A 12,275-nucleotide genomic window follows, 5' to 3' on the forward strand; every position below is an offset into this window, starting at 1 on the left:
TATATTGTATAGTGAGTTCTTTTAAGGTCGTAAAACATGGTAAATAATAGAGATAATAATGAGAATAGTTAAATTTAGCAGGAAAAATCGAAAATTTTCGGAACCATTTTTTTAACATTTAGTTTATGTCTATAGTATTTTAGATTAGTTTCAGTGTCTCAGGCAGACGCATTAACACTAAACACAAATAGTTATTTAGCGATTATCGATTACGATTTTAGGCAATGTCTACAACTAACGACACACTAAGTAAGGGCTACATGCAAAACTGTCTAAAATCAACCGTCATCTTGCGGATATACGAATTTTTATATGCAAGGGTACGATATAACGAGAACAATTACAATATCGTTCTCGGATGGACGTAATTTTTTTTTTTCTACAAATCAGAGCCATAATAATATTAAAATTATTTCTATTTCTGTTAAAACGAATTATTTTATGACAAAACAATTGTTAAACTGTTTTGAAACACAAAAACAATTACAATATAGAATTACATACCATTTCAGCTTGAATTGAACAACAAAAAGTGTTAATGCTTCTATATGATCATCATATAGATCCATTACCAATGTCGCGGGCATGCGAGCGATTATGTGTAATAGTATAGTATGTATCGTCAAGCAATGCATATGAAGACTAATTATTGTATTATACTGCATAAACATTGTGTGACAGGTTGTATACTATAACGTACATGCAAAGATTAGGTAGAATTAAGGAGTTCTACGGTCGGAGTATGTTAATGCTTGCACATGATAATTGTATGGAATCTTTAATGCAATCGAATCGCATATAATAATTACTATATGCGCGCCATCTTCATGATCGCGCATGCGCAATGCATTAATGATTTTATATATCCAGGTGAAGATGCATGCATAATGTGAATTATGCATAACAGATTCAATGGAAAATTATGATTTTTCTTGGAATAACGAAATCTTTCGGTTTTTGTTTATTTATGAATTTGATTCCTAGAAATTCGTTATAATTCTCATTAACGGATTCAATAAATTTAAATGTTTATAAACATGTCACTTGCATGTTTATAACACAAGTATTTGACATACTTCCCACGATAATTATAAGTGATCATAATTATAACAATAAGTTCTTTGTTTAGATATAGTATAAATACTGTAAAGTTTGATTGAATAAAGATAGTTATTAACATCAACTCAACGAGCTTGTTTCTATTACATTTCTCCGAGCTCAGGAGAATTACTTCTACTCTAAGACTGTACCAATGTGTAAGAATGCGGTTTTAGCAGAAGGCAAAACATAATGGTGACCCCGACGTGATGTCTTTTTGTAAAAGATATCATCATTGAACAACGGTCTTAGGGCAGTAGTAGTGTAGTGAATGTCGTGTTAACTTGTCAAAACATTGGTCGTGCATTATGGACATTAAGTGAAGCAGCCCTGAAGGAATTCTTTAAGCGTTTGGACTTGGTTGGCAACCTTAAAACCTCACCTCTAAGGCAGTTATAAGGAACCAGTGAGAGGAGCAGAGGAAAATATTCGGAATTGGTTGGCAGCGGAAAGTCACAGCTCTAAGGCAGTTGCAAAGGGCAACCGAAAAGAGCAACATCCAAGTATTTGGACTTGGTTAAATACAAAAATAGCAGCTCTAAGGCAGTTACACAGGGTAACCGAAGGGAGCAAAATCCAATCCAGACTTCATTAAAAAAGTCACAACTCTAAGGCAGTTACACAGAGTAACCGAAAGGAGCAAAATCCAAGTATTTGGACTTGGTAAAATTAAAAATCGCAGCTTTAAGGCAGTTACACAAAGTAACTGAAAACAGCAAAATCCAAATCTGGACTTCATTAACAAAAAACAAAAAAAGTGCAGTGGATACAAAAGTCCATTAGGCGACTTTCATTAAAACAATTCAGAAGGAATTGTTCCAGGCTATATAATAGGCCAAATGGTGTTAAGTGTAACACAAAAAGAAGTCCATTAGGCGACTTTCATTAAAACAGTTCAGAAGGAATTGTTCCAGGCTATATAATAGGCCAAATGGTGTTAAGTGTAACACAAAAATAAGTCCATTAGGCGACTTTATGCGCGGATATCCCAAATACTAATTGAGTATTAATATTAAAAAACTGCAGAGTTGGCAGAACACAAGCAACTCTATAGAAATTCTACGACTGCAGATCGGGAATTTCCGAAGTATGAGCCTGAAAATAACCGTGATTTTGGAAGGCAATTGATTGGCAAAGCAACCAAAAAAGTGTGTAGGATATCCACCCAAAAGTATCATAGCAAAGAAATTGGTGAGATTTTTGGATAGCAGACACGATATCTCAAAGAGAAAAATGGTTAAAACGCAGTCCAAAGGAAGAGCTGTTCGTGAATGGAAGCCGTGGAAGGTGGAAGTTGCAGCTGTACAAAGGATTAAACGTTGAGCTGGACACTCAGTTGTGAAAAGTGGAGCAGACAACGTGTTTGATAACCAGAAAATACATAAACTGAAGTAGTCCGATAGGTGACTACTAAAAGAAAGACTGGCGATGCATTGGAGCGTATCGAATGTGGATTCGCAGTTCTTCAAATAATGATAAACCTACGTAGTGCGCAAGTTTTTCAAACTAAACAAAACATAAGGCCATCAATGGTTAAAAATGGCAGAGATCCAGGCGATACCGAAACAGCAAATGAGGATCGGTAGTCATAATGGACAATAGTGCAAACTTATATAAGTATAAAAATAAACTTAAAATTTAAAGTTGTTTGTGCATTGAAACCTAAACGAGGTGGACCTGACGGCTTAATACATAAAAATAAAAACTTAAACTATTTGTGCAATGAAACCTAAAGGAAGTGGAGCTGACTACTTAACACATAAAAATAAAAATGAAAACTCAAAGTTGTTTGTGCATTGAAACTTAAAGGGGGTGGAGCTGACAGCTTAATGAATTTAAAAGTTGTTTGTGCATTGAAACCTAAAGGGGGTGGAGCTGACAGCTTAGTGAAAAAATAAATTCAATAACATTGAGAGTTGCGAAAGGAGATTTTTGATCTTCACGGAACTTAGAAAATGTGAAAAGTGCAATTTAATAAACAAAATGACTTAAGTAGAAATTGATCTTGCAATGAAATCCATAAAAAAGGAGGGAGCAGTCAATTAATAAAACAATTTGTGAAAGTGCATTTGGGCACTAAATTATATCAAAAAGTGATAGAAAATTTGTTGTAGTAACAGTGTCATGGGAACCGAGCCTTTTGAGTGATAACATGCTTCTCAGCAGATTGAAACCGAGCAGCAGTTTGGACGCAAATTGTTGAACGGGAAATAAGTAATTTGGACGCAAATTACTTATCCTTAATCTGCACTATGAGTTGCATTGAATTCGAGAGATTCGATGAAAATGAGAATGTTACTTGCAATAAATATAATACTGGATTCATGAGGAATCAAGTACAAGGACGCATTGAATCAATATAAAAAAGAGGGTCTTCGGAACAAGATTGGTAACAATTATAATTGATAAAGTTATTACGCATATGTGATGTGTGAGACGAGACCAGTGAGATATTGAAAGAATTCAGAAATATTAATAATCTGTGATGGAATAAATAGAAAAGTAAAACTATTGTTGATAAGTAGCAATTAAGATTGCCTTACTAAAAACACACGTAAAGCATCATCAGTGCATCGTAATGAGTGAAAATTTCATCAGAAAGTGAATAATATAATCGAAAAACAAAAGTAAAATAATGAATTCAGCAAAGAAAATAAATGAAATGAGGTAATGGGACCGTACATAGAGTGGCGCCAGTTTGAGTTGGAGATCAAAATTGTGGCGCGGTAACGAAGGTTCACCCTAAGCAGGAGTTTGGAACGTTCATCCAACAGAATCGTCATCATACCAAATACATCATTTGAAAAACGGTAAACCGCACAATGGTGCGGAAATTTGTAAGTTGTTTTGTTATTTAAAATATTTTAATAATTAATCAAAACGCTGAGACTTACGATTGATGAGGCAAATGAATTTAATAGAAAACAAAAATTCGGCAATTGTATGTTCATATTCAATGATCACACATATTTTAAAAGAATTGATTAAAACTTAGAAATTTGTAAAGTTTTAATGTCCGGGAGACACTTACAGTTATCGATCAACCATAACTGAAAGGTATTTGTTGTTTGTGGAGCTTTCTTTCGTGAAAATAAACAAATATTGCAGACGAGGTTCAGAATTGACTAATTAATCAATTGTGTTATTAATTCGTTAGAATAATGGTCGTCAAAAGACATATTTTAATTTTTTTTTTGTGAAACATATTCTAATTTGAATGATTATTGTCAAGTATTTTAGTGACGTGAGTTGCGAAATTGAAGGGACCTCAACTGATTCCACATGAGTATAATGTCGAGTTATTGATTTTGATTTTTAAAATTCATTGAGTATTATGTTCGTTTTTATGAAATCGGATAATTTATTTGAGATTGAAAAAATATTTCTTTTGTTGAAAAAGAAGGTTTTGAATCATAAACTAGAGTAATGATACATGATCTTTAATAATATTTTGTGCTATTCAAATAGAGGGTTCAATAATCATTTTTTGATAAAGGGATCAAATAAATTTTTAAAAGTTATGTTTAATTTTATGTTTTCTGTTTTTCGGATGATGGTTTCGGATTAAGTTTAAAGTAAATAGTGAAATGAAATCGATATTGAGATAATGATAATCGGTATTGTGTTTGAAATACAGTGTTGGATCAGGTGGGGAAAGTATAAAAGTATTAACGCCGTAAGTGCAGTCGAAATTCAAAATGGAAAGTGCATAATACTTTTTAACGCAGCGTCATTTTAATACAAGGAAGCGTTGGAATGTAGTTTTCCGTTTACTTGGTTATTAAATCGTTCACTTGAAATTCAAATTTTAGGCAAAATTTCAGCAGGAATTATTATCAGGCGTTTGTTAGATTCAGAATTTTGATGGAAATCTTTCAAATGTAATAATACCTTCTGTTAGTAATTAGATGATAATATAGCACCCGTCATTGGTATTACTTCAGCAAATGTAGAAGGTATGTGAATTAAAATCAAGTTAAAAAGAAAATATAAATAAGATAGTCAATTCTTGAATCTGTTTGTGCAATAAGCGGTTCAACCAGTTATTTGAATTAAAAATTTGTATTCAGATAAGTTGTCCGCACAGTAATATTATAGTAACATTGTAAAAAAAAAAAAAAGAATATGAACATAACGAAAAGCCAGGGTAGCCTAAATAATTTTGATATTAAAAAGGACAATTGGTTCTTAAAATAAAGATGATAAAAAATACTAGAAAATCATGACTAACAAAAAAGAACAATTGGTTCTTAATTCTGCGTAAAACATAAAACAGTTGAAAAATTAAATCTTGAATATATAATTTTGTCCGGGAGTATACCTTGCCTATAGCAAGTTTAAAGACAGAGCATATACCTATAGCACTTTTGAAATAATTAAATAAATTAAATGAAATAACGCAGAATAGAGTTTGTTGACAATTATTAAATCCTAAACTAGGAGGTGAAAACGTAGTGACAATAGAGAACGGTTTTGAAGTTTCTATGTAACAAATGAATGACCATAAGGGATCATATTCAAAATATTGATTGAAAAATAAAATGTTAAAATGTTAAAATATTTCATAACGTACAGGAATTAGAATATTACATACAGACAAAAGTAGAATTAAAAGTATTTTATTTGCATTATTGAAATGTTAAAAAGAAAAAGAATTTGACGCCAAAGATTAAAGATAAAATATATTATTAGATATTTTATGGGATGTGTTGCTGGTATCACAAGAGTTCAACTTGTAGATGTTGTTTTGCTTGTTCAGATCCAGTGAAACGTTTGTTCGGATAATTTTATGTGACCGAATGAATGGAATAAATAAATTATTAGATAAAGTAATTTGTTTTCATTTAAATATAAAACGTATATGAAATTACAAACGGAATTATTGAACTTTTAGTAAGTAAAAGCCATGTTTATATAATTGTAAAATTTATGGAATTATTAGAAATTATATACAGCAAAAAACATTGTGAAGTTAGCCATAGCAAAGAACAAAAAATTACACAATAATCTATTTCTTGGGAAAATAAGCTACTGGACTTTAAAAAATTAAAGTGATCAGTTAGATTAATAATTTGAATAATTGCAAAGAATAATTGATTTAATGTCAAAGATCACTGAATGTTTAATTATTATCTACATTTATAAACCTGTTAATAAGAATTGTGAGTGCTCAAAGAATATTACGTTGATGAATATTGAATCATTTACATAATGATAATGTAATTTAGACATTATTGAAGATTATTGTAATGATATTTGGGAATATGATTTTGTAAAAAATAATTTAGTATAAAGCGAACTAAACGATTCAAAGTGACTTAATTGATTTGGCATTAAAAGGTCCTTTGAGATCTAATTTGATAATGTGACATATTTATTTTAAATAATTAAACTAAACTATTAAACTTACTTCGAAATTTAGAAAGCGTTTCACATTGAATCATTTAGGATGCAAAAGAGAAGATCAGTTTTGAAATTATTATGTTTAATTGTATGAATTTGATTGATTGATTGTAACTTGAATTTAAACATTTTTAGTATTGAACTTAATAGTTCAATGTCCGGGAGTATGTTAATGCTTCTATATGATCATCATATAGATCCATTACCAATGTCGCGGGCATGCGAGCGATTATGTGTAATAGTATAGTATGTATCGTCAAGCAATGCATATGAAGACTAATTATTGTATTATACTGCATAAACATTGTGTGACAGGTTGTATACTATAACGTACATGCAAAGATTAGGTAGAATTAAGGAGTTCTACGGTCGGGAGTATGTTAATGCTTGCACATGATAATTGTATGGAATCTTTAATGCAATCGAATCGCATATAATAATTACTATATGCGCGCCATCTTCATGATCGCGCATGCGCAATGCATTAATGATTTTATATATCCAGGTGAAGATGCATGCATAATGTGAATTATGCATAACAGATTCAATGGAAAATTATGATTTTTCTTGGAATAAACGAAATCTTTCGGTTTTTGTTTATTTATGAATTTGATTCCTAGAAATTCGTTATAATTCTCATTAACGGATTCAATAAATTTAAATGTTTATAAACATGTCACTTGCATGTTTATAACACAAGTATTTGACATACTTCCCACGATAATTATAAGTGATCATAATTATAACAATAAGTTCTTTGTTTAGATATAGTATAAATACTGTAAAGTTTGATTGAATAAAGACAGTTATTAACATCAACTCAACGAGCTTGTTTCTATTACATTTCTCCGAGCTCAGGAGAATTACTTCTACTCTAAGACTGTACCAATGTGTAAGAATGCGGTTTTAGCAGAAGGCAAAACAAAAAGACTTTCGTGTTTACAGAAGAAATTTCTATGTTTTTTAAATTTTCACGCACAAAAGGACCACCAGTTGAAAAATAAAAAACGATCAAAATTAAGTCAAAAACATCAAATAAGACCAACAAAATTCAAAACAAAAGTATCCATTCGGGTTCTACCCATTTAAAATTGAATATTAAAAGACGATATTCGAAAGATTCATGTCCAAAGAATGAACGTGATGCAGAAAACCATTTTGGCACACCGATGAAGAAACAATTAAAAATTGATCCGACGCCCACGAACCTTAATATGAAAAACAAAAACACTAATTATGCTTCAAATGAATTATTGCTTCAAAATCGATTTGGTCCGCTAAATGAAATTGAGATCGATGTCAACGATTCCGACAAGCCCAAACGCGAAAGAGTTCCACCAATTGTGTACGGTAAAAACTATCATGACACAGTCATAAAATTATTAACTAAATTTGCGATCGGAGATTACTCATTGAAGTTCATGTCCATTGGGATCCGTTTAAACTTAGCAACTTCTGAACGATTTAGGTCAATGACGAAAGCAATGGATGAAGAAAAGATTTTCTTTTATACCCATGACTTGCCAAATTCTAAACCAGTCAAAGTTGTATTAAAAGGCTTGTATCTAATGGATGTTAACATCCTAAAGGAACATCTTACTGAGTCTGGTGTTCAATGTACCGAAATTAAGATAATGACATTAAAAAACAAGCGATTTTCCGATCAGTGTAATTACCTGATTTATTTTGAAAAGGGATCTGTGAAGATGAATGAACTTAAGAAAGTACAATCCATCAATCACGTTGTAGTACGATGGGAATACTATAAACAAAGTTCAACTGTAACGCAGTGTCAAAATTGTCAATTGTATGGCCATGGATCAAGAAATTGCAGATTGTCTCCTAAATGTGTTAAATGCGGTGGTGATCACGTGACGAAACTTTGCAATGTAAATGTTGATATTGACAACAAACGTCTTCTTCAATGTGCAAACTGTAAGGGTAATCACACAGCAAATTACTCGCAATGCCCTTGTCGCATAAAGTATGTACAATTGAAGCAAAATATATCCACGAATCGAACACACAATCAGAAATTCATCAAGATCAATCAACGTGTACCGACGAATAACAACCAAGAGTTTCCGCCACTTAATGATAATAGAAATTTTAAACCGAATCAGCGGAATCAAAATTCATGGTCGACACACTTCAAGGAATCTACATTTGATCTTCCCGGAAATAACACATTTTCTCAAAGGAATGATTTGTTCTCACCTAAAGAACTCATGTCCATTTACAAGGAAATGATTTACAGTATCCAGCGATGTCGTACAAAGTTCGAACAATTAGAAACTCTAGGTGAACTAGTGATGAAATACCTGCAGCCATCATGTCGACAAACCGTAATACTAAATTGAAAATTCTATATTGGAATGCACACAGTGTACAAAAGAAAATCCTCGAAATATTCGATTATCTCTTTAAGAACGGAATTGACATAGCGTTATTTCAAGAAACTTTTCTTAAACCACAACATTCATTCTCACATGCAAATTATAAAGTGTTACAGATTAGACAGACTAGATCAAACCGGCGGTGGGGTTGCAATTATAATTCGGAACACAATTCAACACTCAATTTTACCCAGCTTCAACACACGGATTATTGATTGCATAGGAATCGCTATAGAAACGAAAACTGGACCAATCAAAATAATATCAGCGTATTTTCCGGGTACTGATTTGAGCCGTGAAGCAATGATCGACTTCAAGCACGACATTCAACTTCTAACGAAATCCAATGACAGCTATTTTGTTTGTGGTGATCTTAATGCAAAGCATCGATTTTGGAATTGCATCCGTGGAAACCGTGCAGGAACTATAGTATACGATCTGTTATCTAATGGACAATTTACAATTCAGCATCCACCCGAACCAACGCATTATCCCACGCAACGAAGATGTTCACCTTCAACAATCGATGTTGTGCTTACGAATGGCAAACATGACATCACACAACCAATCGTAGCTACTCCTGGCCTATTTTCGGATCATCAACCAATTGAGTTTGAACTTCAATGTGAAAGTATTAGAAAGTCCCCATCTCACTTCATCCCGTGTTACAAAAACGCTAATTGGAATCGATTTCAACAAATTATAAAACAACGCATCGACACATCAAAGTTTTCACTTGACCAAATAACATCAACTGATCAAATTGATGCAATGATTGATAATTTAACATCTGCTATTAAGGAAGCCAAGGAATTGTCCGTTCCACTTGTACAACCACATTATTCAAAAGTAATATTTCCTGACGAATTGAAACTTAAAATTCAATTCAGGCGAACATTGGGTCGACATTGGAATCGTTTCCATCAACCAATCACTAAATCTATTATCAATCGTCTTAACAATAATATTAAAACAGATATCGATTGGCTCAGAAATAATAGATGGAATTTGATGCTGAAGAATATTAATGTGCGGGACGGTACGAATAAACTATGGAAAACAGCAAAAATTATCAAAAACCGGATAAAACATACACCGCCTTTAAAAGTAAATGATCAAATTCTCCTGACTGATGTTGAAAAAGCGAATGCCACTATCCACCCAGTTCGTGAAAGCCCATGAAATAACCAAAGATTACAGAAACCAAACCATTGATACGAAGTTGCAAATAGTATCGAATATCTCAATAACTATCGAATAACTTCAAACGATCTAACGTTTTTAACAAAACCAACAGAAATCAAACATACCATCAAAGGAATGAAGAAGAATAAAGCGCCTGGTCCAGATGAAATTCCGAATGTACTGTTGAAGCAACTTCCGATGAAAGGCATTGTATACCTCACTTACATATTCAATGCATGCATGCTTCTGTCTTACTTTCCGAACGAATGGAAAAGTGCATTAGTATCTGCAATACCGAATCGAACAAAGATCTTACTAAACCAATTTCATATCGACCGATTTCTCTACTCTAAGGCTCGGAACAGGTCAGGTCAACCTGAAACCTGACCTGCATTATCTGTTAACCTGACCTGACCTGAAATTTAATTACCTGACCTGACCTGACCTGAAGTGATCTTTAACCTGTTTCGACCTGACCTGAAAAAACCTGACCTGACCTGATTTTTTTTTTCCATTTTTTTACATTTCTGATAATTTTATAAATTTTGGCAAAATTATATAAAAGTTCTGTTCTGCTAAGTATTTATTAATTAAAACGAAAAAAAAACATTTTGAAAAACAGTCAAGCAATGAAGGCTATTTTAAACACGAGCCTGATGTTGGTTTCGGGTACTTTAAGAGGCAAGTCTACTCAATTACTACAATACATCCACCTAAATGATTTATTTTTACAGTCAAATGATATGCCTCAATATTTCATTGTTTTGTTCTGACAAGCGTCATGTAAATTGGTCCTTGAAGATCAACGACATTAATGTTTTGGACTACTGGAATTCCTATTCTGGAACATTTTCCCCACTTTGCCAAGTATAGCCCGCGATTTTTTCGCGGTTCAGTCCGGATCGGCCTGTGTTGAACTGTTTGGAGCTGTTGACGTTATTTCACCCACCAGATGCTCTCTCACACACAAACTAAACACGCGGTTATGTGCGTTAAATCGTTGTACAAACCTTAAGAGCGATCACCCCTTGGCATATTTCTAGCCTACATTTCTGCGCAAAAATATTCGTTTTTTGATGATTTCTCTGAAGCGAAATCTTTTTTTGAACAAGGAACACTATTAAAGCATGCAAAAATGTGTTACCTTTAAAAAAAGTTGGTTTGTGGTTAATAACTTATCCCACTTGGAGAAACCTTTGAAAATGTCTATTTAAACATTTTGCAAAGGTTTCGCCAAGTGGGATAAGTTATCAACCACAAACCAATTTTTCTTTAAAAGTAACTGATTTTGCATGCTTTAATGGTTGTGCTTTTTCAAAAAAAGATTTTGGTTCAGAGAAATTATCAAAAAACGAATATTTTTGCGCAGAAATGTAGACTAGAAATTGCCAAGGGTGAGCACTCTTAAATTTTGTTCCTCTTCGAAAATACTGAATTATTGTTTTTTATATTTATGATTTCTACCGTTTAAAATGTTCGACTTATTTCTTCAATAAATCACGAAGAAAACAATAACAATATATTGGCTAATCAGATCGTTTGGTATTCTCTTCAAAACAATGCTTCCTGACTCAGATCTAAGCTGAAAACGCCCATAATATTCTTTCTTTTATCAAATTCAGGTCAAATCAGGTCAGATCAGGTATTTTTCATGTTAGGTCAGGTTAAGGTCAGGTCAGGTTTGGAAATTACCTGAACCTGACCTGATTCCCTCAGGTATTTTTCTCATGACCTGACCTGACCTGAACCTGACCTGTTCCGAGCCTTACTCTACTCAGCACAATCAGTAAAATTTTCGAAAAAATTTTGCTGAATCGAATGGACACCCACATCAACTCACACAATATCATTCCAAATCATCAATTTGGGTTCAGAGAGTTTCACTCAGCAGTTCAACAAACTTTTCGAATTGCTCACCACGTAAAAATGCATTCGGAAAGAAAATGTCTACAGGAATGGTACTATTCGATGGGGAAAAAGCATTCGACACTGTTTGGCATGATGGTTTACTACACAAATTGATCAAATTGAAATTCCAATTTATCTAATTAAAATTATTCAATCTTTTCTTGCCAACAGAAGTTTCAAAGTTAGAGTGAACGTTCGATCTCCAATTCGATGAATGTATGTGCTGGAGTACCTCAAGGATCACGGCTCTCTCCTAAACTTTACAGCTTGAGCGACTTTCCGGAA

At 32.9% G+C, this 12,275-nt stretch overlaps 1 long non-coding RNA gene across 1 annotated transcript; it reads left to right on the forward strand.

Moving 5' to 3' along the window:
• The first annotated feature begins 1,183 nt into the window (after positions 1-1,183).
• On the forward strand, positions 1,184-11,431 carry LOC119083427. The gene is made up of 3 exons (XR_005088858.1): positions 1,184-1,374; positions 6,257-6,260; positions 11,421-11,431. It is a non-coding gene; the product is annotated as an uncharacterized LOC119083427 (long non-coding RNA).
• Positions 11,432-12,275: the final 844 nt, after the last annotated feature.

The sequence above is a fragment of the Bradysia coprophila genome, unplaced genomic scaffold (genome assembly GCF_014529535.1).
Source record: "Bradysia coprophila strain Holo2 unplaced genomic scaffold, BU_Bcop_v1 contig_64, whole genome shotgun sequence".
In the NCBI taxonomy this organism is placed as follows: domain Eukaryota; kingdom Metazoa; phylum Arthropoda; class Insecta; order Diptera; family Sciaridae; genus Bradysia; species Bradysia coprophila.